The 23,993-nt window shown below is 38.3% G+C and overlaps 1 protein-coding gene and 1 long non-coding RNA gene across 4 annotated transcripts in view; one reads left to right on the top strand and one right to left on the bottom strand.

Moving 5' to 3' along the window:
• The window catches only part of slc9a9.L (solute carrier family 9, subfamily A (NHE9, cation proton antiporter 9), member 9 L homeolog), a 344,517-nt gene that overhangs the window by 95,510 nt on the left and 225,014 nt on the right, over positions 1-23,993 (bottom strand). The gene's annotated exons all lie outside the window — the stretch shown is intronic.
• Positions 22,402-23,993, top strand: part of LOC121393811 — a 36,359-nt gene continuing 34,767 nt past the window's right edge. Inside the window, exon 1 of the long non-coding RNA XR_005961380.1 lies at positions 22,402-22,676. This is a non-coding gene — a long non-coding RNA (uncharacterized LOC121393811). The remainder of the gene's footprint in view (positions 22,677-23,993) is intronic.

Here is a 23,993-nt window from a genome sequence, read left to right on the forward strand (position 1 = left end):
CCCAGTAACATCCATTTTATTAGGCAGCAGGGCTTTAGCTCCTCTGCAATATGCTGGCAAGTGGCTGCTGGATGTGACTGACTAAGGGTGAAAAGCTTGCGGTTGGTTTATTACTAACACAACTTGCTTTGTTTCTTCATTTAGAAGGCACCAGTACTTGATGTGAAAAGCTATTGACTTAGACAAGTATGAGGTGTTCCATTCCTTCTGTGCATTTCACTCTGCCTATATTTAGTCATGTGAGATTAAATACACACAGGCCTTTCCCTTCTATAAACACAGCTTGGCTTTTTGTAGATAAATACATACACCTAACTAATAGTGCAACTTAATTTGTTATCAACGTTATCCACAAATATCTAATAAACATCATGACCAATATTCTTCACTTGAACAAAGTCATAAATGTATACATGTCACTGAAGCATGCATGTAATGTAATATTTAATGTAATATCATAATCAAGTCCCAATATGAAGCCTAAGCCTCAAACCTTCTAACCAACCTAACACAGTTGCATGCTCAGACTACTATCCCAAAATTAGCCTTGGCCTACCCTTGAGACAAGCACTTCATGACTTCACTATTTCTCCCACTGTTTCAGGAAACACCTCCTTTGATTGTTCAAACATGTTTTAAGTTGCAATTAGCAAGTCAAACCCCTACCCATTGTTTACCCTACTGTACCTGGGAAGAGAGAAAAGCTGTCTGCTCCATCTACTGTTGCAGGCAAGATTCTTGCCTACTACACCTGCCTTCATTTGTTTGAATTGCACCTTTGCTCCTCTGGCAATAAGCCTTGTAAAACACTATAATCCCCACAATTCTTAGGGCCTACACCCCAGTATATACACATTAAGCCATATGTTACAGCTTACTTTATAACTCCTGAGGAAGTGTGATCTCAAAAGTTTCCAGGATTTTAATGACTTTATTTAATGATTTTATGAATCTCGGTTTGTGAGTATCCCATTTAGGGATGAGAGATTGAGTTTGGCCTGGCTATACATGCATCTAGTGAGTAGGTGATTTAGTATTTAGATCACCTTACACCTACATGTATTTCTATGGAACAAATATGCACACTAATTTACAGTATTGCACCTGAGGTTTGTCTCTTGCACTTCCCTACAAATTGTTGACTTCACTTGGAAGATCGGGCAGAGTGGATCTATTTGGGGGGCTGCAATCAAGTTATTACACCACAATATAGCGATGAATGAACTTTCTTTTTCTTGTGCCTACACCCCATTGATGGTCTAATTCATCCCACTAGTCATGCCCACAGTACTGTTTTTGCTTGTTCTGGGGGGCACTACAATCAAACAATGGATATACAATAAACGTTTCATTATTATAAAACCTGTGGAGTGTGATACATTAAAGTGACAATGCTCAGAGGTTTTGGAAAGTGCTGAAAAATACACACTGAAAAGTGTATATATATATATATATATATATATATTACACAAAACCCATGAATATCTTGTAAATTCTAGCCTTATTAGCGGTGACTAGTGATGTCATCAGTTATAAATGGTGAGTAGTGTCACATAACTCACTAAAACGTGCATTATAGTAAATAAAGTACCCCTTGTTGGAAAATATTAGGATATTGGAAGTAACCTTGGAGTTCCACGACCTTTAAATCTAAAAATATTCAGGCACTGTGTTTTTAGGAAAATCAGAGGTGCATCTCTTATATACCTTTTAATGCTTTATACATTTATTATTGATTGATGGTTTTGTTCTGTCAATTTAATGACAGTATACAATATCTGACGAGAGGAAGGAATAGAGAGACTTTTGCGGTTTATATGTGGGAAGCTGAGTATAACATAGGAAAGAGAGAAGTTTCATTTCTGGAACATAAACAGAACAGGATTGTCAAGAAGCTGATTGGACAAGCAGAGGTGTTTGAAACCCTTAGCAGGTAAAACCTTGTTTCTGTTCTCAGAAAACTTTAAAGTTTTCATTGTAAACATGCATCTCCCATTATGATTTAGAGTAAGTATTCTCTTTACTGGAGATTATATGACTAAATACAGTGGCACTTGGGCTGAGGTGGGACTTCGTGGGTGGAAGCAATTCTGAACCTCTAGGCCCAGCAGTTGTAAGACAAAGGAGCTTAAAGGTGGCCATACTTGTGGAGATCCTTGAGGTGGGTGATATCTGGCTGATCTGGCCTAGAGCCCAACGATCGGATAATAATGCAGGCAATACGGGTGGGCGGATCCGACTGGATTTTTAGGACCCCAAACATGGGCCAAAAAGCTGCCGACTCAATCTGTCGGCAAAGACTTATTAAATTGCCACATATCTCTAAACTCTATTTTGGAGCACTGCTGTCCCTGTATGAATACAGTGCTGGCTGTGTTCAACCATGCAGTTTTTATGAGGGACAGGAGGTGGTAGGCTCTTGCACCCCTTAGTGCTCTTACACTTTTTGCCTGGGGTCTTTGTAAATGACCCTTTATCTGTAGGTAGTCACTATAGGGTGTCAGATGTAGTAGAAAAGTCCAACCTGTGGCCCTTAAGCTATCTTTGGACCACAATTTCTACTATCAACCATGAGGTTAACACCACTGTATAGCAGTATTGTGCCACTTGCAGCCTTTAAACAGCTGCTGGGACAAATTTAAAGAGTTGGAACTAAAACTAAGTCTGAATATCCCAACAACACAGCAACAATAAAGTAATAGGTCTCCAGACAGGTTGACAAGCCAGGGGTCTATAACAGCAGCAGCTCTTGTTCCTTAAAAATTCCTAGCATTTCTCCTACTCGGTTATGCACCAACACGAATTTTATATTATTATATAATACATCAGGCAGCAAGAAATGTTAAGTAATTGCTTTCTTTTCTGCCAGGAATGTTCTTTGAAGATGGCAAGCGATATACTTTTGTAGGCATGGATGTCAGATGCAAACAATCTAGTTAATTGTTGGTGAATTATCCTGTGCAAATGCTAAAGAAACAGTATGCTGGAAAGGAGAAGCAGGAGCTGTTCAAAAGCCTTGCAAAATATGAATTTACCTAGTGCAGACGGATGTGAGATTATAAAAGAATGATCTGTTCCCATTAAATTTTCACCCTCGCAAAAATATAATGATGTACAGTAGGATATAATATACATGCAGTGCCAGCAGGGACAACCTTGCAATCTTTCCTTAGGCTCTCCATGAAGAGTCGCATAAAAAAGCTGAGCCGTTGCTCATTAGCAAGCTTGTGGCTCTGTAAAGTGATTTGTTAAGCTACAAACTTGGCATTTCAATAACCTGCCTGGTGACTTCTTCATTTAGCTCTCTATAATGAAATGGATCGCGCAGTTAGCACGAATCCTGGGCAAATCTATTTGGTCCGACTTACAGGAGCAATGACTAATTGGATTTTACTTGGGAGCTGTTGCAGTAATTTATAAAAACACGAGGGTGCAATTTCATAGTGCAAAGTCATTCATATATTTATTGAAAGTATACCAGTAGCACTTGGAAGAATAAGATAAAGCACATATATGTTCAACTTTCCTTCAGACTGACACACCAGTTGATAAATACCAGCATGTGCATTATACTTTTAGCTATATAACATGGTGTCAACACTTACTGCATATGTCAGAAGGAAAAAAACAGTAACTGACTATACTCAGGTGCATAAGTAAGACATTCACATACCCCTGGAGAGATCCAGTCCTAGACACACAAACAGGGGCATCTATACATGCTAAGTTACATATCAGCAAATGAATGGACAGAGCTGTATCTTTTTTTTTTAAAAAAAAAAACACTTCTTCCTAGTACAGGTATAGGACCTGTTATCCAGAATGTTTGGGACCTGGGGTTTTCCAGATAAGGGATCTTTCTGTAATTTGGATCTCCATACCGTTAGTCTAATGAAAAAAAATTAAAAAAAAAAAATTTGCATATGAATTAAACCCAGATAGGATTGTTTTGCCTCTAGTAAGGATTTATTATATCTTAGTTGGGATAAAGTACAATGAAGAAACTGCTTAATTATTACAGAGAAAAATTTCAATTACTTTTAAAAATGTCAATTAATTGATTATAATGGAGTCTATGGGATATGGCCTTCCCCTAATTCTGAATCTTCTGGATAACAGCTTTACAGATAATGGATCCAAAACATCTATAGATTTTTCTGCCATGTGATCTGTAATTGAGCACACACAACATAACAAAATGGTGTAAAAGGGCAGTATGGATATGAATAGGAATAGGTTAGTGTGGGAAGATTATTTGGCAGGTCACTTATTAGGATATACGATCTCTATTGGTTAATTTTTCCTTTCACTGTACAGTTTTTCCTTTTAAACTTGGAAATGTTTTAACGGTTTTCTGGCTATCCTTAAAGGATGCTCAATGGGTGCTATACAATTGTACAGGACAGGAGGACCAAGAAAGTCTTTACAATTATATCTATCTAGCCCCCCCCCCTAAATCGGGTCTTTGGGGCTTCCCACAAATCTAGGCCTGTGTGTCCTGAGTCTTTTGGCCTGACTGGAGGACTAGTAGCCATAATGACATCTACTGTAATTAAGACGCTAGACTCGGCACTCCAGCAGCAGATACACATTTTAACATTTCTGAGCACATATTTGCTATGCACATACTACTCCATTCATTAATTAGCATTTTCGCTTATCCTAATTTCAATTAGTACTTCTCCCAATAAATATTTCTGGGAAGAATGCTTAACTAGACTATAATCACTCACTGGTTGATTACAACATTAGCAACATCAGCCATCTGGGTAAAATAAAGGCATGAGTAATACTGCAGCATCAGATTAAATGATGAGCGAGTAGCAAGCAAGACCACTGCTCTCATCAGAAGGATTGAAGCAATCACATTTTGTAGGGATGGACATTAACGCCAATTTCTGAAATGAAATTTATTTCTAAATAGAGAAGAGTCTGTTAGGGCTAGCAGAAAATCACTGCTAATAGAAATAACACTTTTGTGCCATTTATATTTGGAATACTGAAGAATAAAATCTGATTAATATGGGTTGGATCATATGCTCAAGGTACTGGATTCTACTGGATATTAGTGCCACATTGCACTGTTCAATAAAATTCTCTGGTGGACTTTCCTAAATCATACAAGTACATGGCGATTCATTAAAGGGTCTATAATTTCAATACTCAGCTCTTCACATTATGAGACGAAACTGATGGGCTTATTCATTTTCTAATAAAGTCTAGTCACCTGAAAGATGCTGAGATGATGATTTTAGCAGTTGGGGTGAATCTAGATCTAAAAACAAAATCTACAATCATGAAACAAAGGATCACCATTCTTTTCTGTCATTTACACACTTTTGCAAGAGAAATCTGAGTGACAAAGTTGTATTGGGTAATGTCTTCTCTAGCACCCAACCATTATGATGGAAACCTAAAATGTTAGAAAAAAAAAAGTATATGAAAAGTATAAAAAATGTATGTATGAACATAGCAAAATCTGTTAAAAAGTAATAATATTGGGAACAAATGAAGACAATGGATGAAATGCAGAGAGAGGACCCATTCAGCCAGGGCAATGTAAAGACTAACTTCCAACAAACATAAGAAGCAGGTGCACCAAACAATTTCACTACGAGTACAGAAATGTAATTATATGCGTCAAATGTGAGAAACACTTGATGCATTTTTTGCCTGCACAGGGCATTTACTTAGGGGCTACGGGTAACGGACTTATAAAAGAGGAGGTAGGAATACATTTAAGTGCATAATGCATTCATTATTGTGCCTTCATTATTGTGTAACAACCGTTCATCTCAGCCTAAGTACAGATGGAGCAAACATTATAAGGCGTATCGCTCAGATGTTACACTATATTCCACCTTGTCATTCCCTTCACACAGACTGTCACTTTTTCCATAGAACTGAGGCATACGTGACAAGAGTTGCTAAATTTTGGGCTCTGTCCCCTGGTCTACCGTCACAGTTAAGCATTTCCCCGACGATGTGCTCAAACGCAGAACATTTCAGTGACCTCAACTGGAGGAATGTACGTATGTGCAGCATGGAATCTTTGGCTTCAGGAAAGGTCTGCGGATCCGCATGATGTCACTTCCACCCACACCACTTCCTTCTCATGCTGGCACGTGCCACATATCCCCCTATAAACGAGCCAGTAACGTTAACAGCTCTGTGAATCATAAAAGTAGAGTTTCCTGAATAAATACACAGCTGCAATGTAGTGCATTGGCTGGCATTGCTGTTCCTCAGCACAGGGGCCTTGGGTTTGATTCCTACCAGGTCACTCTTTCTTTGTAACTTCTACCTGTTCGTGTCTGTATTTTCTCAGGGTTTGCAAAATTCCTTGCATTACTCAAAACATATACAACTGACCTTTGTGTATGTGCATGCTAAGATGCTTACCCTGGTCCACTAGGGCAGTGATCCCCAACCAGTAGCTCATGAGTAACATGTTGCTCACCAACCCCTTGGATGTTGCTCCCATTGACTTCAAAGCAGGTGATTTTTTTGAATACCAGGCTTGGAACCGGGTGTACTGCCAAAATAATGCCTCAATGTTGGTTGACAATTCACATTAAGCTGGCCATAGATGTTGAGATTTTTAAAAGATCCTGATCGTGAGACCACGATCTTCTCAGAACGAATTTACCATCAACTAAAATGACCAATTTGGCCCTGCAAACATAGATAGATTGGACTGGGACCGACAAAGATTTTTTGACCTGGCCGATCAATTTCCTGACAGATGTCGGCCAAAAAATCGTAAGATGTACGATCGTTCGAATCCCACTAACCGCACGATAATTTCGAAGGATTGGTAGGGCTTCCCTAAAATCGGTCGTTCGGCAAGAAGAATCGTCGCGTCTATGGGGAGCTTAAGGGCTAAAAATGGCCAATCACAGCATTTATTTGGCACCCCTAGAACATTTTTCATGCTTGTGTTGCTCCCCACTCCCTTTACTTCTGAATGTTGCTCATGGGTTCTAAAGGTTGGGGATCCCTGCACTAGGGCATGGATGTGAATCAGGTCTGGGCTGGGCTTCAACATTTTGAGTTTATTCAAAGTACAAAAAAACTCTAAAATGTAATAGTCTTCAACATGTTAATTTAGTGGTGCTAATTTCTCTGGACATCCAGCCAATGTCTTCACTAACCAACCTTACAGATTACTGCCTGACAAAGAGTGGCACAATAAATGCTGTAAGCACACTCTGAATTCTGATTTCTTGCATTCTACAGTGCTGTGATATACAATAGCATAAGCTATGGACATTTAAATATTTTAAATATTTTTTCCCAGTTAATGCCATAAATATCCATACTCAAAAATGAATGTTTTCCCTGAAGATCAATGGATGTAATACAGGTATGGGACCTGTTATCCAGAATGCTTGGGGTTTTCCTGATAATGGATATTTCTGTAATTTGGATCTTCATACTTTGTCTACTAAAAAATCATTTAAATGAACCCAATAGGCTGGTGTTGCTTCCAATAAGAATTAATTATATCTTAGTTGGGATTAAGTACAAGCTACTGTTTTATTATTACAGAGAAAAAATACATTATTCTTAAGAATTCGGATTATTTGGATAAAATGTTTTTTTATGGGAGTCTTTCGGTTTCTGGGTAATGGATCCCATACCTGTATAAAAGTCAGATTATTTTATACTGATAATGGTCTGCCAGTATTAAACACTTTTCATCGTAAACATTAAATATGTTTTTAAAAAAATGGGCAAAATTATAGAATATAAAGCTGTATTACTAAATGTAATTCACATATAAGATCATGTGTTTTTGCCAGTTTTGTTTAAAATGGGACATACTGAAAAAAAAAACAACTTGCAGTTTTCTTTAAAAAAAAAAATATAATAAAAACCCTCATCAGCAGAACGCTATCATCCATGTCTGTGACTGCCATATCTTCAGCTTCAAGCTATCTGCCTCCGAAGATAAATCCCTGTGTTTCACACTTTTCAAGGTCCAGCAGTCAGTCCTGCTGACTTTAGCAATGTAACCTTTCTCAACAGAAAAGCTTTAACTGAAGTTTATCTCCCAGACCAAGGAATTGTGCTGTGTATCTGATCACTTACTGAGGACAGCCAAAGTCACAGACAGGCAACATTTATGGCTGACATGTAGAGCTTCTGATACCCACAGGAAGAAATTAAAGAATAGTTGAAATTAAAGAATGTTGAATTTACAGAAAACACATCATCTTTTCAGAAAAATGCTTCCTCCTTTTCTCCCCAGAGCGGGCTGCTGCTGTCTGAAATGATATATTATTATTTGACCTGTTTGCCAGTGTGCTTTAAAATGTATTGTTTTGAGATGCAATAATCTTGCTAGCAGGGAACAGCTTTAACATTCCCAGTTATGTAACTGCTTATACTGACCAACTATCATTTTCTGTTGTGTGTACTCTGAGGGGCCAATTTATCAAAGGCTGGGATGAAAATGTAGTTCAATATTGAGAAAAGAAATGTTCTCTCCTGCAGATCAAGATTTTTAGATATTTATAAATTTTTCTTGCATCCTCTCATTACTGTGTTCAGGGTCGCTACGTGCAGCAACTTTTTTGTCCCTATTTTTATTTCCAAAATGTTGGGAGGTATGGCCGAAATGCGGAAGTGCCGAAAAACCGCCGAAGTCTCAAAGCGGCGAAATGACCCGAAGCCACAGAAATAGCTGAAGTCCCAAAGTGGCGAAAAATCCCGAAGTCACAAAAACAGCCAAAATTGAAGTCCTGAAGCGACGAAAAGACCCGAAGTCACGAAAGGAGGCGAAGTTGAAGTCTTGAAGCCATGAGTTCAATTCCTCTGAACACCAATATGTGTTTTTTATTTTTTTTAATCCCCTGGCCACCAATGTATTATTTTAATACTCTATAGGCCCCTGCCACCAATGTTTTTTTTTAAAAATATTCTCTGGGTCCCAATTTTTTTTTTTAACTTTTAAGGGGGGACCTGGCACCAATGTTTTTTTAAAAAATATTCTTTGGAGCCCCAGGGGGGGCCCTGACGCCAATGTTTTTTTTAAAAAAAAATGTTCTTTGGGCCCAATGTTTGGTTTTTTACTTGCAAGGGGGGCCCTGGCACCAATGCTTTTTTTAAAAAAAAAAAATAGACTTTTATGGGTGCCCAGGAGCCAATGGGTTTTTTTTTAACTTATAGGGGGGCCCTAGTCCCCTATAGCTTTTTATAACTTGTGTGTGTGGGGGGGTTACCTTTTTTAGCGCTGATGTCTGTGTGGTCTTTTAACTGTGATGTGGAGTGGGTGGGATATGGGTGGGGCTTGGGGGCCGGGGTGGGCATAGCTTGGAGGGGGGTCATCGGCGCATGGGGAGGGGTGGGCGGGGCCCAGTGGGCCCTGAAAATTTTGTTGTATGGGCCCTGTGATTTCTAATGGCGGCCCTGGCTGTGTTTGTACTGCAAGAATTCAGGAGCTCAAAGCTGCCAATATACATTCAAACTGACATAATCGTGTGGTAGAAACTTGTTCTAAAGTTGCTCTGCCATTAAAATCTATAGGAACTGGGAAAAGAGACACTTGAGAAAATCTTGAATTCAAAAAAAAAGATAGAAATTTCTCAGTGACATGCACCAACAGATATAGAGAAGAGTGTTGATAATTCTGCTCCTAAGTGAATGTACAGGCATGTGTATTTTTTTATAATCCATATGAGTGGTAATTCATACCAATGGAGGTGCAAGGGGTATAAGAGCTCACCTCTCAGTGTTCCATTCCTAGTCAATTGTGCCCCCAGCCACGGATGCTGCACTCTGCACTAACGCCGGAAGCAAAATCCTGCATTCAGTGAAGAGCATCAGGACACAGGCAATATTTCTCTCAATCTCTCAATCTGCAAAACGGAGTGCTGAGGCCTGCTGATATTTGCACAATGCCCCACACAGTGGGCACAGTACAAAAAATGGCCAATCATGGCATTTATTTGCACACTGCATGGGGGGTATTGTAATTAGAACCTATAATTTGTGAAGTGCAGTTTCGAGCACAATTCACAATTTTTTAACCAATAATGCAGTGTTTTTCCCAACAATTCCAGCAATTGCCTCTGATTTTGGTGAAACACAACCAATTGTTGTTTGACAAGATTGGGACCCAATTTTGCTGAAAAATTTTGTTGAGTCTGAATGCCACTATTTCAGTCTTCAATGTCCCTATAGCTCTAGAGTTCCTCAGCATCAATAGGCTTATAGGCAAGATACATCTTTTCTTTGGACCTTTGTGGCAAAACATGCAAGTAGTATAGTACCTTAAGGGTGAAGATACACAGAGCTACTACTAGCAGCTACCTGTTGTGGCTACAAAATGCCCTGCTATAGACAATACTGAGAATTGCCTCTGCTAAAACACATGTAGGGCCATATTTATCAAGGGTCGAATTTCGAATTGAAAAAACTTCGAAATTCTAATTCAAACTGAATTAGTTGAAGTTTTTTTTTGGTCGAATAGGTCCATTTTCGATCTAATAAGTCCGTATTCGGCCGAATTTGTATAGTACGAATCGAAGGAATATCGCTTTTGAGCAAATACGATTTCAACTTTTTCCCCAAAAAAATTTCGATTTTTCAAAGCCCACCAATGGAATCCAAATAGGTTCTAGGCGGTCCCCCATAGGCTAAACCAGCAATTCGGCAGGCTTTAGATGGCGAATGGTCGAAGTCGAATTTTAGAAGTGACAGTACATGATAAATTTCGATATTTGAAGTAGTCGTAGTACACAAATAAATAGCTCAAAATTTGAATTTTTTTCATTCGAAAATTCACCTCGACCTTTGATAAATCTGCCCTGTAGTGTCTTAGCAAAGTCAATTATCACTATTTTGTAGCAGTGACAAGTAGCTGCTACTAGTAGCTCTGTGTGTCTTCACCCTAAATTAATTGCACCAATTCATTTAACAACTGTGGAAAACTGTAAAAAAGCCGTTATTAGTGTAGGGTGCCCATGTCATGCAGCACTCCATTTTATCACTGCAGAGTCAGCCCAGCGGAGCCTACAGGGGGCATCTTCAGCGCTTCGGGAATCTTCAGTAGGTAAGCACCGTACTGGCGTATGCGCAGTTGTAGCAATAGCCCGGTCCCGAACAAAAGTCTCTGAAATTGCTGAAGGGACCCAAAGATTATCAAAGCGCCGGAAGATGGGCCCGTGAGCTCCACTGCACTGACTCTGCAATGAGGGGTAATTACCAGTTAAGGGGCATTTACTTGTGTGAACACCGGTGCAAGGTGGAGCAGGGAGGGGGGACTATGGAGGGTAAAGGGAAGGGGTTTTTATTAGCAAGGGGGTTAGTTCTCCTTTAAGTAACAGCAATACTAGCATAACATGTCTTTAATACAGCCCTGAGACCTGCTATGGGTTAAGTGCTTTATTTGGGTCACTTCAGCAATGGTTAGTACAGAAGAGAATGCAACATTAGAAACAAGGGTAGAGAGATTTGCACACATTACTGACTAATGGAAGACAAGAGTAAGAACAGACCATCTTGCCTGGCACCTTGCAGTAGAAAAAGAACATTATCCAGGAGGCATTAATGTGAAATGTTACAGTAACTTGACAGAACTGCTAATTCAGCAACATGCTAAACTGATGTCCTGAAAACAAAGTCATCAAGATATATTATGGAGGACATCCAAGTGCAATATAAAATTAAAGTGAATATATAGAAACCATTATTCCTATGGAAATATACTGTATATAAAGTAAATTTCTGTTATGGCTGAAATATATGCAGGTAATTTGAGTGTCCATGTCTATGTAATGTTTAGGTACACATAAGGAGCTATTTACTATGACCCATGAGACTAGTGTTGGGGTACTGCCAAAAGTGCACCACTTAGTTCTCATACACAGGGACACCCATGTGTCTCCCCTTCCACCCATCATGAATACAGAGCTACAGAAATGTGTTTGGCAGCATTCAAGGTGTGAAAAACATTTTAATGATTTGTAAAAAAATATTATTCACCGAATTGGTAATTCTTCTCTAAAATGCAATATTTGTGTGAATAGTATTTTAGAAAAATGCCTGAGGAAAGCAAATACTTAATAAAAAGCAATTTCAACAAACATTTGGAAATGGATACGGCCAGTCCCGCATGTCTCCTCCTCTTTTCCTTCCTACTTCCCCCATCCGGAGCTCAGTTACTACGCTTGCAGCTGCGCTCCCCTCCCAGCTCTGCCCTCTGGTGACATCACTTCCCCCTTCTCACCGCACACGGGCAGCAATCACCTCCCTCCGTTAACAAAATAAATAAGGTTTCAAAAAAAGGTTGAATGTTAGAGTTTTTTATACCTTAAATCATCTCATAACGTGAATGGTTTCTGACACTAAAAAATGTATTTTCAAAATATTAATCTACATTAAAAATTACCTATAGGTCACGTTGATCGTTTTTTGCTGATACTTCTGCTATGTGTAAGTAATTATTACTTGAAGTTCATAATCCTGACTATTATGCCAACCTGACTGTCCCATCTCAGTCTGTCAGTTAGAGTTTCTAATGCTGACTACTGTACAAATATGTAGTGATGGGCGAATTTGGGGCGTTTCGGTTCGCCGAAAAATTTGCGAATTTCCCTCGAAATTCGCAAAGCAGTGAAAAATTCACAAAACAGCGCCGGCATCTCGTTTTTGACGCCGGCGTCCATTTTTTGGACGCTGGCGTCCATTTTTTTTTGACGCTGGCAAATTTTTGCTGCAGTTTCGCGAATTTATTCGCTGGCGGCGAATAAATTCGCCCATCATTTCAAATATGGCAGCACCCTCATAGAGGTACATGGGGATAAGAAAAGTCATGTAAAAGCATCTGCAAATACTTATTAATAGCATTCAAAGATATTATAATGGATATAAAAAAGGTTATTTTCTGGTGTCAGTATCTCTTTAAGAAAAAACTCGATTGGAAAAAACTTGATTATGCGAGTCTGAGTTGCGAAACCTCAAAACTTCAATTAATCGAGCTTTCCGTGGGAAATTATTAGCATTTTGGGGCAAAACCCTTTAAAAAACTCAATATCATGCAGGCGATTAACATCTTCAAATGGTTCAAGTGACCTCTCCTACATGACCTCGACCGGTTTAAGCTGAAGTATTTTCAGATTCAAGCGGTTTCCAGGTTCGGGGTATAATAAATCTTGAAAAATTAAAGTTTTTTTTTTCCAAAGAATTCAAAAAAGTTTTGAACAAAAAAAAAATCAACTCAAAAACTCAAATTTTTATGGAAAAAACACAACTCGAACCTTAATAAATAACCCCCTTGATGCTATGTTTCTGGTTCTATGCAAAAATGCACCACGTCTCAGTAAAATGCCTGAGGAAAGCAAATATTTCGCAAAAATGAATTCCATTTCAGCAAACTTTCAGTTTATCTGAACATTGTATTTAAGTAAACATTCTTTTTACCTGAACTTTGCATTAACAATATGCCCTTAAGCTACACATTCCATTTAATGAAACATTCTGCTGTAAGCTGAATATTCCGTTTCCATGAACAGGTCCAGATTTATTTAAACTTTATTTTAGTAAACAATGTGTTTGGTTAAAACCCGATAACATCAGGAAATACAATGTATGTACATATGAACCCGTTCTATAAAAATGTACTATGTTTGTTTCAAAATACCTGTCGTTTTTCTACAGGGCTTTTGGGGTTGGTTCATGCATATGTCTTATCTAATGTTCCACTGAACATATATTGTATTTTAGTACAAATATAACTTTAATTCACACATCAAATTCCATTACTTTAACCTTTAAAAGTGATCAACATACTTTACAATACATTTAGATTACGTGAAGATTCAGGTCGTCTGAGCAATCAATGGAGCTGCATATTTATTGTTGGAAAAATGTTGTTTATCAAAATATTGAATTTGTACAGAATTTTTTCAAATGCTCTTTAGGTAATGAATGCTTTTATCTGAACACTCCTTCACAATAAGTATTCCAGTTAAATACAAAAAACAAAGAGAAATTGTGAGCACACAGTCTAACCTACGCTGTGGCATTGACCAGCTGCTATTTTTTGCCACCCAGTCACACATAATGCACATTGTTGTTAGGGGTTTAATGGGTTTCAAATGTTTTTAAATGCACCTTAATAGTTAGTACACGCATGTTAACTTATATATTTTTGGCCAAAATGTGGTACAAACACCTCAATTCTTGTAAAATGTATTTAAAGGCATTTACACAGGCTGAATTTGAGTGCTGGAAGTTTTTTTATCCTCTTTTGTACGCTACAATTTAATAAACATTCCTTTTAATTGCATATTTTATTTTAGCAATCATTCAATTTACAAGAGGATTCCAAATATTTAGGGTACCAGGGTCCCTTGTACATTTAAGTCACTCTCCTATGGTTGGCAAGGTTTACATGGGGAGGCACATTTATGAACACTCTGATTTTAGAGGTTTGTGAAACCACAAATAAAATCACGAATGCCATGTAATTTATTAAAGGGTATGTAAAGTCTAAAATAGAATAAGGCTAGAAATGCTGTATTTTGTATACTAAATATAAACATGAACTTACTGCACCACAAGCCTAATCAAACAAATAATTTATGCTTTCAATGTTGGCTACAGGGGGTCACCATCTTGTAACTTTGTTAAACATCTTTGCAAGACTAAGACTGTGCACGTGCTCAGTGTGGTCTGGGCTGCTTAGGGATCGTCATAAACAAAGCTGTTGGAGTTCTGAAAGGCTGGGAAGTAAGGCGGGGGCTCCCCCTGCTGTTCATAAGTATGATTGTTTCCCTGCACAGCAGTTAGGGACCATCTGACAATTCCTATCCACAGCAGTAAATGAAGGGAGAATTTCACTGCATACAATCACGTTTGTTATAAAAATGGTACAAATTTTTTAATCAAAGTATATTGGAAATAAGTTTCTTTTTCATTAAAGTAAAAATGGGATTTTTATTTTTTGCCTTTACTTGCCCTTTAAAAGAACCAAATATAAAAAGTACAAATGAAAAAAACGCTGGACAATGCACTAAATGATACTAAAATTTGAGTTTTTCAAACAATTACTAGAGGAAAAAATGGTCTGAAAAAAAAGCTCCAATAGGATCAGCGCAGCTCTCGTTTACCTCTTTAGGACCTCAACTACTTTTACTTGGCAAATTTCTGTATTAAAGGTTAAATCTCAAATTTCTAGAGAAAATGAGAATGTTATTAAATCAGTCCCTTAGAGGTGACTCCATTAAATATCTAATAAACATAGCTTAGCTAATAGTATGTAGCTAGTAAAACATATGAGGCAACAACTTCTTTGATTCTGCAATTTCCTTCTCTAGAGACAGTATATTATATACTGTATACTATATATAATAGACAGTGTATTTTATATCTATATATATATATAGAGAGAGAGAGAGAGAGAGAGAGAGAGAGAGAGAGAGAGAGAGAGAGAGAGAGATAAAATACAGTATATTTGCTATGTAATAATGACTGACCATCCTCTTTTTTTCAATTAAATGTGCTTATACTTTTTTTTTATATATATGATCTCATTTGAGTTTGCAATCTGTTCAGAAAGCTCTGTGCCAGTGCAAGAAGTGGCATGATGTATGCCAGACAGATGGAGAGTGGCCATGACTGCCTGTAAGCATGTGCAAGTGTTTAATGGAAGACTGATTTGAAAAGGTGGATCTGAAGCATAAACATGCCAAGGTCGCTTGAAAGTCATGATTAAATCCGTGTTCAAACAAATCTTGACTACGTGCCAGGCTTAGAAAATCTGAAAGAGTGTGGCCTATTCACGTTTGGTTTAACTTATTCAGCTCCACCAAAGGGTTGCAAGTCAGGGAAAATATATCCTCTGATGATGGAGAATGTAACTTCCAATTGCCCTCCGCATAGCTAAAGAACAAATATCCCAGGCACCTCTATGTCCATATTCATTTCCCTTGCTAATTCAGACATTTGGATGAGTTTGGCAGTTGTATAAAAGTGTCAGATGGTTCTAATATATTGCCATATGCCCACTTTGTTGCAAACACCAGGCTGATTTCGTTTGGGATGTAGGCCAGGTTTTAAATGCTATTCTGATGATTTCAAAGTTTAACAACAACCACTTTTGCTACGGGAACAGAAAACATTCAAGAAACAGAAATCAGAGATAATCAGATAACACAAGGTTTCTTTATGCCATTGGAGCCCAAAAACCACAGAATAAAAAAGGAGAAAACCAAGTTTCCGTGGCTTAGGGGCAGGTTTACATAAACTGTTAGGATTGATATTTTCTACGGAGAGGTAACAATGGTTAGTGATCTGTAAAAAAAAAAGCAAAGCAAGCCTTCCAGACTTAATCTCAACTAATGACTGTGAGGGGTGTTAAAGCTCAGAGCTGCTCATTGTATCAAATCAATACAACACAATATCAAAGCAGATGAATGTCAGAATATGTTCAACAGCTTTGAGCAGGCATATACTATTCTGTTCACAGTTTCAGGAAACATTTCTGCACATTCAGTAAAAAATCTAATATTTTTCCAGCCATATAGAATTTGCACAGTCTGCTCAGATCCCAGTGGGTGATTCACTGTCTGTGAGTGATGAAGTGCACAGACCAAAGGAATTAAATACACTTTGTTTTAGCAATGACCTAATGGTAGTGTGCCAGGAATTACATTACAAGTAGGGACATCATGTGTTCCATAATATTCCAACCAATTTAAAGAGTCATGACTTCATTTTTCTGTGTTGCAGAGGCCACAACTGAACATTGGACACACAACAGGGCCGGCAGCTGGAATAACTTACTTTAATGTTATTTCTGTACTTCTAGGTAACCCTATTAATGTTTATGACCACTTAAGCTTCTAATAACACAGTCAGCTGTTTGCTTGCTTTTATTTCTGGCTGCTATTCTATGTACTGTATTAGCAGAAGCTTAACATTGCTTAAGAAACTCAGACTAAGAACTGTCATTGAAAAATCTACAGGCTAATTATACTTGCCTCATCAATTTAAATTGGTGCTTATGCAATGAATAGGTCACCGTTCTAACATATTCATTTTGAACATTTAGAGGGTTATTCATCAAAGTCCGAATTTATCTCAATATTTTCTGAAAAAAACGCTGCACTGATTTTTTGAGCTTTTTTATTAATACCAGAAAACTCAGATTTCGTATGTTTTGTGCCCCAAAAACTCAGGGTATTGCATGAAACGCAGCGCACATCAAAAAACCATTGGGACTTCTCCCATTGTGCTCGGGGTTTAATAAATTCCAAAAAATGTGTGATTTTTTAAAAGTCTGATTCTGTATAAGAAAAATCACAAATTTTTCGTGATTTTTGTATTCAGGGTTTAGTAAATAAGCCCCTTAAAGTGAGTGTGTGTATGTGTGTTTGTGCCTGTGTTTGGGGTTCAGATATTCAGATAAGGCAGGCTTTAAAAGGGAACTAATGCTACAAAAACGTTACACTCTGTATCTATTTTATTTTAAATATGCTACACATGAATAAAAACTATCTGTTCAAATAAAGCTTTAAAGGGGAAGGAAACCTAGTCGGCGCAAACCCCCCTACCCCCCCTGCCGTTTGTTACCCACCCTCCATCCTCCCCCCTGGCCTACCCGTCCCGCTGGGCGAATGCCCCTAACTTGTTACTTACCCTTCTGCGCAGGTCCAGTCCAGGGAGTTCACAGACGACATCTTCTTCCACGCGATCTTCTTCCTGCTTTGAACGGCGCATGCGCAGTAGGATCATTTCACCGGTACGATCTACTGCGCATGCACGTGACTTTTGGCGCATGCGCAGTAGATCTGTACCGGCGAAATGATCCTACTGCGCATGCGCCAAAACGCCGTTCACAGCAGAAGAAGATCGCGTGGAAGAAGATGTCGTCTGTGAACTCACTGGACTGGACCTGCGCAGAAGGGTAAGTAACAAGTTAGGGGCATTTGCCCAGCGGGACGGGTAGGCCAGGGGGGAGGAGGGACAACAAACGGGAGGGGGGGGTGGGGGGGTTTGCGCCGACTAGGTTTCCTTCCCCTTTAAGTCCTAGCCCCCATTCTCCTCATGGCAGCCATATTGGAACTGAAGATTTCCTGCACACTGCTGTGTACTTCTGCTCCTACGCTTCTCAAACACAAATGTGCAAGCAATGAATGAAGGCTAGACAAGAAGCTTGAGAAGAAAGGACTGGGTTACTGGTGTTTAAAAGAACAGAAGGTTTTTGTCACCTGTCACTTCTTACCAATTATTGTAATAAGCAGAGCTGCAGTCCTAAAGGGAATTAAAGGGGTTGTTTACCTTTAAATTAACTGTAAGTATTATGTAGATAGTGGTATTCTGAGACAATTTGCATTTGGTCTTCAGTTTATATATTTTTTTGTGGTGTTTTAGTTATTTGCTTTTTGATCAGGCAGCTTTCTGGTTGCTAGGGTCTTATTTACAATAGCAACCAGGCAGTGCTTTGAATGAGAGACTGCAATATAAATAGGCGAAGGACTGAATAGGAAGCAATAAAAATAAATTTGTAGCCTCAGAGAGCAATCGTTTTTATCTGTCGGGGTCAGTGACTCCCATTTGCACTCTAGAAAGAGGCAAAAAAAAACAAAAAAACTATAAAAAATAATTAACACCAATTGCAACAGTTGCTAGCACAGGACATTCTATAACATACTTGAGGTTAACTCACACCTGGTAAACCAGAACTTTAAAGGACGGTAACCCTTAAGCAAGGTGTGGGGAGGATTTTGTTACCCTTTCAAGGCCAAAACTCCTGCAAGACCACAACATTATTTTAAAGATTGTCAGCACAGTAAAATGTTGGATGTGTCGAATCCACTATTTTAGGATTCTTCCCTTATTTGCATATGTAAATTAGGGTAACTAGTGGGGACAGAGAAATGCAAACGGGAAAAAATTATGACTTGATTGTTTGTGTGATGAAAGATTCAGATTCTGTTCGGCCAGGCAATTGGATTTCGAACGCAAATCCTGCTGAAAAAGGCTGAATCTTGGCCGAATCCTGGTTTCGGTGCATCCCTACTGAAAATTCATTCTTATGTCAGAGAAAGGTTACACAACCCATAACACATTACTAGCATCCTCCCTTAAATATAAGGTCAACTAAATATCTCTTCCCCCACTGTTCCCAATATCTTGTACGGTGTTTATTGCGTTACGTACTCGTGCTTTCATTTATGCAACTATTAACCTGCACAAAGTTATGTTATGTGAATTACATGTTAAAATATATGTTTAGCATTTAAAGGAATGGTGCTTCACAAACAGCAGAGCACTAAGGGACATATAGATAGAGGTTTGCAGAATGACCAATGCTATAACTACTGGCAGGGGATGAGGGTCCAACAGCATATAAAGTCTCAACCATACGTTGTTATTTGTATCTTATGTAAGATCTGGTGCAATACTTCTCAATGTCTCAAAGGGAGGAGTGGTAGGAAGGAGTAACATCTCTGCAAGAACAAAAAATTACACCTTTCAGATATATTTCTTTCATATTCCATTTATAGCTGTGACATAATGGGGTCAGCTCATTCATAGCAGGAACCATGAGAAACGGCTCTTTACACCAGCATTAGGTCTTTAACTGACTGGATATAAATTAACTTCTTATTATATCAGCAGATGCTTTTCATCATTAAGTGTTGTACAGTAAATACTGTGACAAAGCTTGTCTTTTTGTAGGTTTCCTTAATGATGATGATATATTATGAAGCTGCAGTACTTGCAGTCATATCCTATCCTCAAAGCATTTCCATGACAACTTTTAAAGTCTTGCTATACCTTTTTAGGATTTATAAGAATATTTGAGAAATAATTAAGGAAAGTCATGTTGGTCTGTTTTAGTTTACAGAAAATGCCATTGAATATACAATATAGATATAAATAGATATATATACAGGTATGGGATCTGTTATCTGCAAACTCATTATCCAGAAAGCTCCAAATTACAGAAAGGCTGTCTCACATAGACACTTTTTATCCAAATAATCAACATTTTTGAAAATTTAAACTAGCCTATTTTGTATTTTATGTTTACATGATTTATTGGCACACTTTTAGGTTATTTATCAAAGCCCGAGCTGATTTGCATTTTCAAGGGTATTTTTTTCAGTCAAAGCTCAAATTTTTGGGTTAAAAAAAAAAAAAACACAACATTTTCGAGATTTATTACCGTATATACTCGAGTATAAGCCGTCCCGAGTATAAGCCGAGATACCTAATTTTACCTCCAAAAACTGGGAAAGCTTATTGACTCGAGTATAAGCCGAGGGTGAGAAATGCAGCAGCTTCTGGTAAGTTTCAGTCAAAAAAATTAGGTTTTCTGCTCCCATTGGAGTGCCAGCGTCTCGTTTTTGGATGCCGGCGACCATTCTTGGACGCCGGCAAATATTCTTGGAGACTATTCTTGGACGCCGGCGACTATTCTTAGGCGCAGCGACTATTCTTAAATGCCAGCGACTATTCTTAGACGCGGCGACTGTTTTTGCGCTTGACCCGAGTATAAGCCGAGGTAGAGTTTTTCAGCATATTTGGGGGCTGAAAAACTTATAGTTAGAGTCCAAAACTACTCCAGCTAAAACCTGTCAAGTTCATTTAGAATTCAATAGCAGAGGTCCCTTGAACCATTTGAAGATGTGAATAGCCTTCATGATGTTTGGGGATTTTTTTGGTAGAAAACTCGATTAGTTCGATTTTCGGGTTTTTCCATCTCAAATTCACTGATTTGAGCGTTTTCTGTTCAAGTTTTTTCATAAATAAGGAAACATTTGAGTTGTGAGTTCATTTGAGTTATAAAAAAAACCTCACAAAGCTCTAAAACTCGAATGTATGAACAGCCAACATTTCGGCTTACAACACACATAACTTTGAATACACTTTGAATTTTCACAAAATATCTTGGTGTTTAGGGGAGTTTAGTGGATCACACCAGGATTTGCAGCATAAATGAGGGCCACACCAGAGTGAAAGGAAGAACAGTCTGTTTATTTTGAAATAAAAAAGGGCTTTCCAGCAGCAATTTAATGGTAACAGAAAAAAGCTTGTGTTCAGCAATAAATAGTAAATGTCTAACACAACATAATTTTGCTTTAGTAGAAAAGACTCCAATATGCTGTCAGACCCCAAGATATACAGATGAAGCCACTTGGATTTGTGGGTTAAATGCGTCATGACTCCGGATTAATTGAAGAAACTGTGTTATCTAAAGTTATCTTAACTGATTTAATACATGTAACCTTTTCATTAGCATACCAAAGAACCATTGTTCAAAATGGTGAATGCTATAATTAGATAGGATGTTGTGACAAATTTTTCTGTGTTAAATGGGATAAGTGGGATATCTGGGTTTAGTTATTCTGTGTCACACACAAACCAAAGTGGCTGCATCTGTATAGCTGCCATCCAGGAGGTGGAGGAAGGGTACAGAAGTCCATTTTGCGTCCCAATAACCTGCACTCATACCTGCATCTCCATTTTTTAACGGCAACCCACCCAATACCTGCACATAGTGAACAACAGAAGAATATAGCATTTGTAAAGGACCAATAAAGACTATTGGTCAAGCACCTAAAAATAAACTATTTATTGACAACAAATGCCCTATTTTACATGGCACAATAGTCCTGTAGAGATTTATGAAATGCATTTACCCCTGTTTATTTCCCTGTGTAAGAACTAAAACCATTGTATTCTATGTATCTGTTATGTAACCATGACCCTTTGGCAATGGCGGATTAATGACATGTGGGGCCCCTAGGCTACATCCACACAGGCTCCCCTTCTAGGCTACTGCTGGGTCCAGATGCATGCAGACTGAGGCATGTTTGAACCACAGCTCTCTACACCAAGCTGGGTTTGGTGCATGCCAGTGATGTCACTGGATCTACTGTACATGCATCCAGGCACATGCGCAATGACTAATCTGTTCCCTACCAGGCCAACCCCACCCCCCAAAAAAAAAAACAATAGAAAAAAAACAAATATATATATAAATATAAATATATATAATCAGAATGTGTTGTTGAGTGGATAAATGGCCACAGATATTGGAAAAATAAATAATAAAGTGAAACTTATACTACTAACAAAACAGTCACTTGTTTGGTATAAAAATCAGGAACATAAAGTTATCTTTCTCCCTTAAATTATTTGTCCTTTATTATTCCATCAGCAGGTCCACTGCATGTACCTACAAACAGGGTGCATACAGTAGATAGAAAGTCTAGAGGTGAAGGGGAATTGATCATAATATATCAATATTATAAGCAGGTCTTTGTACTTGTGTTGTAGTTTTACTCGCTTCAACTCACACAGTGAAACAAGCTTATATGTTGGCTTGTTGTCTTAAAGGTGGCAGCCTTATTCTGTGCTGGGTGAATATGGTGGGATTTTAAGCACAGTTCTGTGTAACTATAAAACATAGCATAAATATTTATAGGTCTTTATCCTCAAATAATTACAGCCAGCTTTATTTATTAGCTGCTCTCTGCTGGATTAGCTTAAAGGCAGAGTGATTTTCCTACTGAGTAAAAGCAGCTTTGTTATTTGAAATGTAATCTGCAGCATGGATTGTACAGCAGCTCACCTGCAGACACTGACGTTCAAGTAATGTGGAAATGTAGATTCAATATTCATCTTCCTTTCAAGCATGTTCGCATTTTCAGGTATTTTAATATATAATATTTTATCATCTTTACTTTAGAATATTAGCGACATTTATTGAAAGGGTTTGTTAGCCTATACAACATAAAATGCATTATCAGTTTGATAACAGAAATCTAGTAGTGTTCTGCCCACGGTTAAAGCTAAATCAGGTTAATGCTATACCTGATTATATATACTGTACTACTTTCAAAATGTATATGTATTCTGTAACGATGTTATTGTTATAGCCATATATACCAGGCTAAACAAGGCTCATACTCCAAGGCGCAAATTTACTCAAATGCTAAGTTGTGCCAACTTTGGCTTCGCAGCACTTCGCCAGGCGAAGTTTCGCCAGGGCGCCGTTAATTCACTAAAATCCGAAGTTGCGCTCAGGGAGGTGAAAGGTATCGAAGTTGCGCTACCATTAATTCGTCAAGCAAAGCAAATTTACGCTAGCGATGCCTAATTTGCATACGGTGCCAAGTTAAAGTACAATGGACGTATATGTAGCAGCAAATACATTACACAACACAAGGCTGGGAAAGCTTCATAAGATAAAATAGAGTTATTATTTTGCCCTATACATGCGCCCACTGTATAGTTTAGGTGCCATATGTTGCAATCTTTTTCAGCCTATCACCCTTAAAATAGACGCCAGCATTTCTTAGTACTTGAAAAGAATTCTAATTTGTTTGAAGCAATCCCTATCTACTCTATTGCACTTCGCCTGGTCTGAGGGGGCAAAGGCAAGTCTGGCGCAAGAGGTAACGTTCAGAAAAATCCGCAAGTTAAGTGAATTAGCGTAGTTATGTCCCTTCGCCATAGCGCAACTTCGCCTGGCGTAAGGGTGCGAAGTAGCGCTAAAGTAGGTCCACTTCGCTAGCAAATTTATGCCAGCACCCATTAGTAAATCAGCGAAGTAACAAAATGACCTGATTCTGGTGAATTTTCGCTACCGTTAGCCTCTTCGCCCTTTAGTAAATTTGCCCCCAAGGGTCTTGCCTTTAGCATGCAATCAGACATATCCTGAATAATGTTTTTTTACAGCAGTACTGGAATGTAATTCAAAACAATAGAAGAGGTGTTGGGCATTCAGGTGATACATTTATTGGCTGAGCATAGGGAGGCAGATTACTTACACTCCCTACATGGTCCCTTGACTTTGTCTACTTAATTGTGTCTGTTTATTGTAGTTGCCACCATACTGTGCCTGGAACTTAAAGACTGTGATAGGGAAAGAGAAGCCTTCTAAGACACAATCCGTGAAGAAGAAATGATGTAAACAAGGGCCAGGACAGTAGGTGGAACGTGGTATAGGAAAATGTTTCCTATCA

Source organism: Xenopus laevis, chromosome 5L, assembly GCF_017654675.1.
Source record: "Xenopus laevis strain J_2021 chromosome 5L, Xenopus_laevis_v10.1, whole genome shotgun sequence".
Classification (NCBI taxonomy): Eukaryota; Metazoa; Chordata; class Amphibia; order Anura; family Pipidae; genus Xenopus; species Xenopus laevis.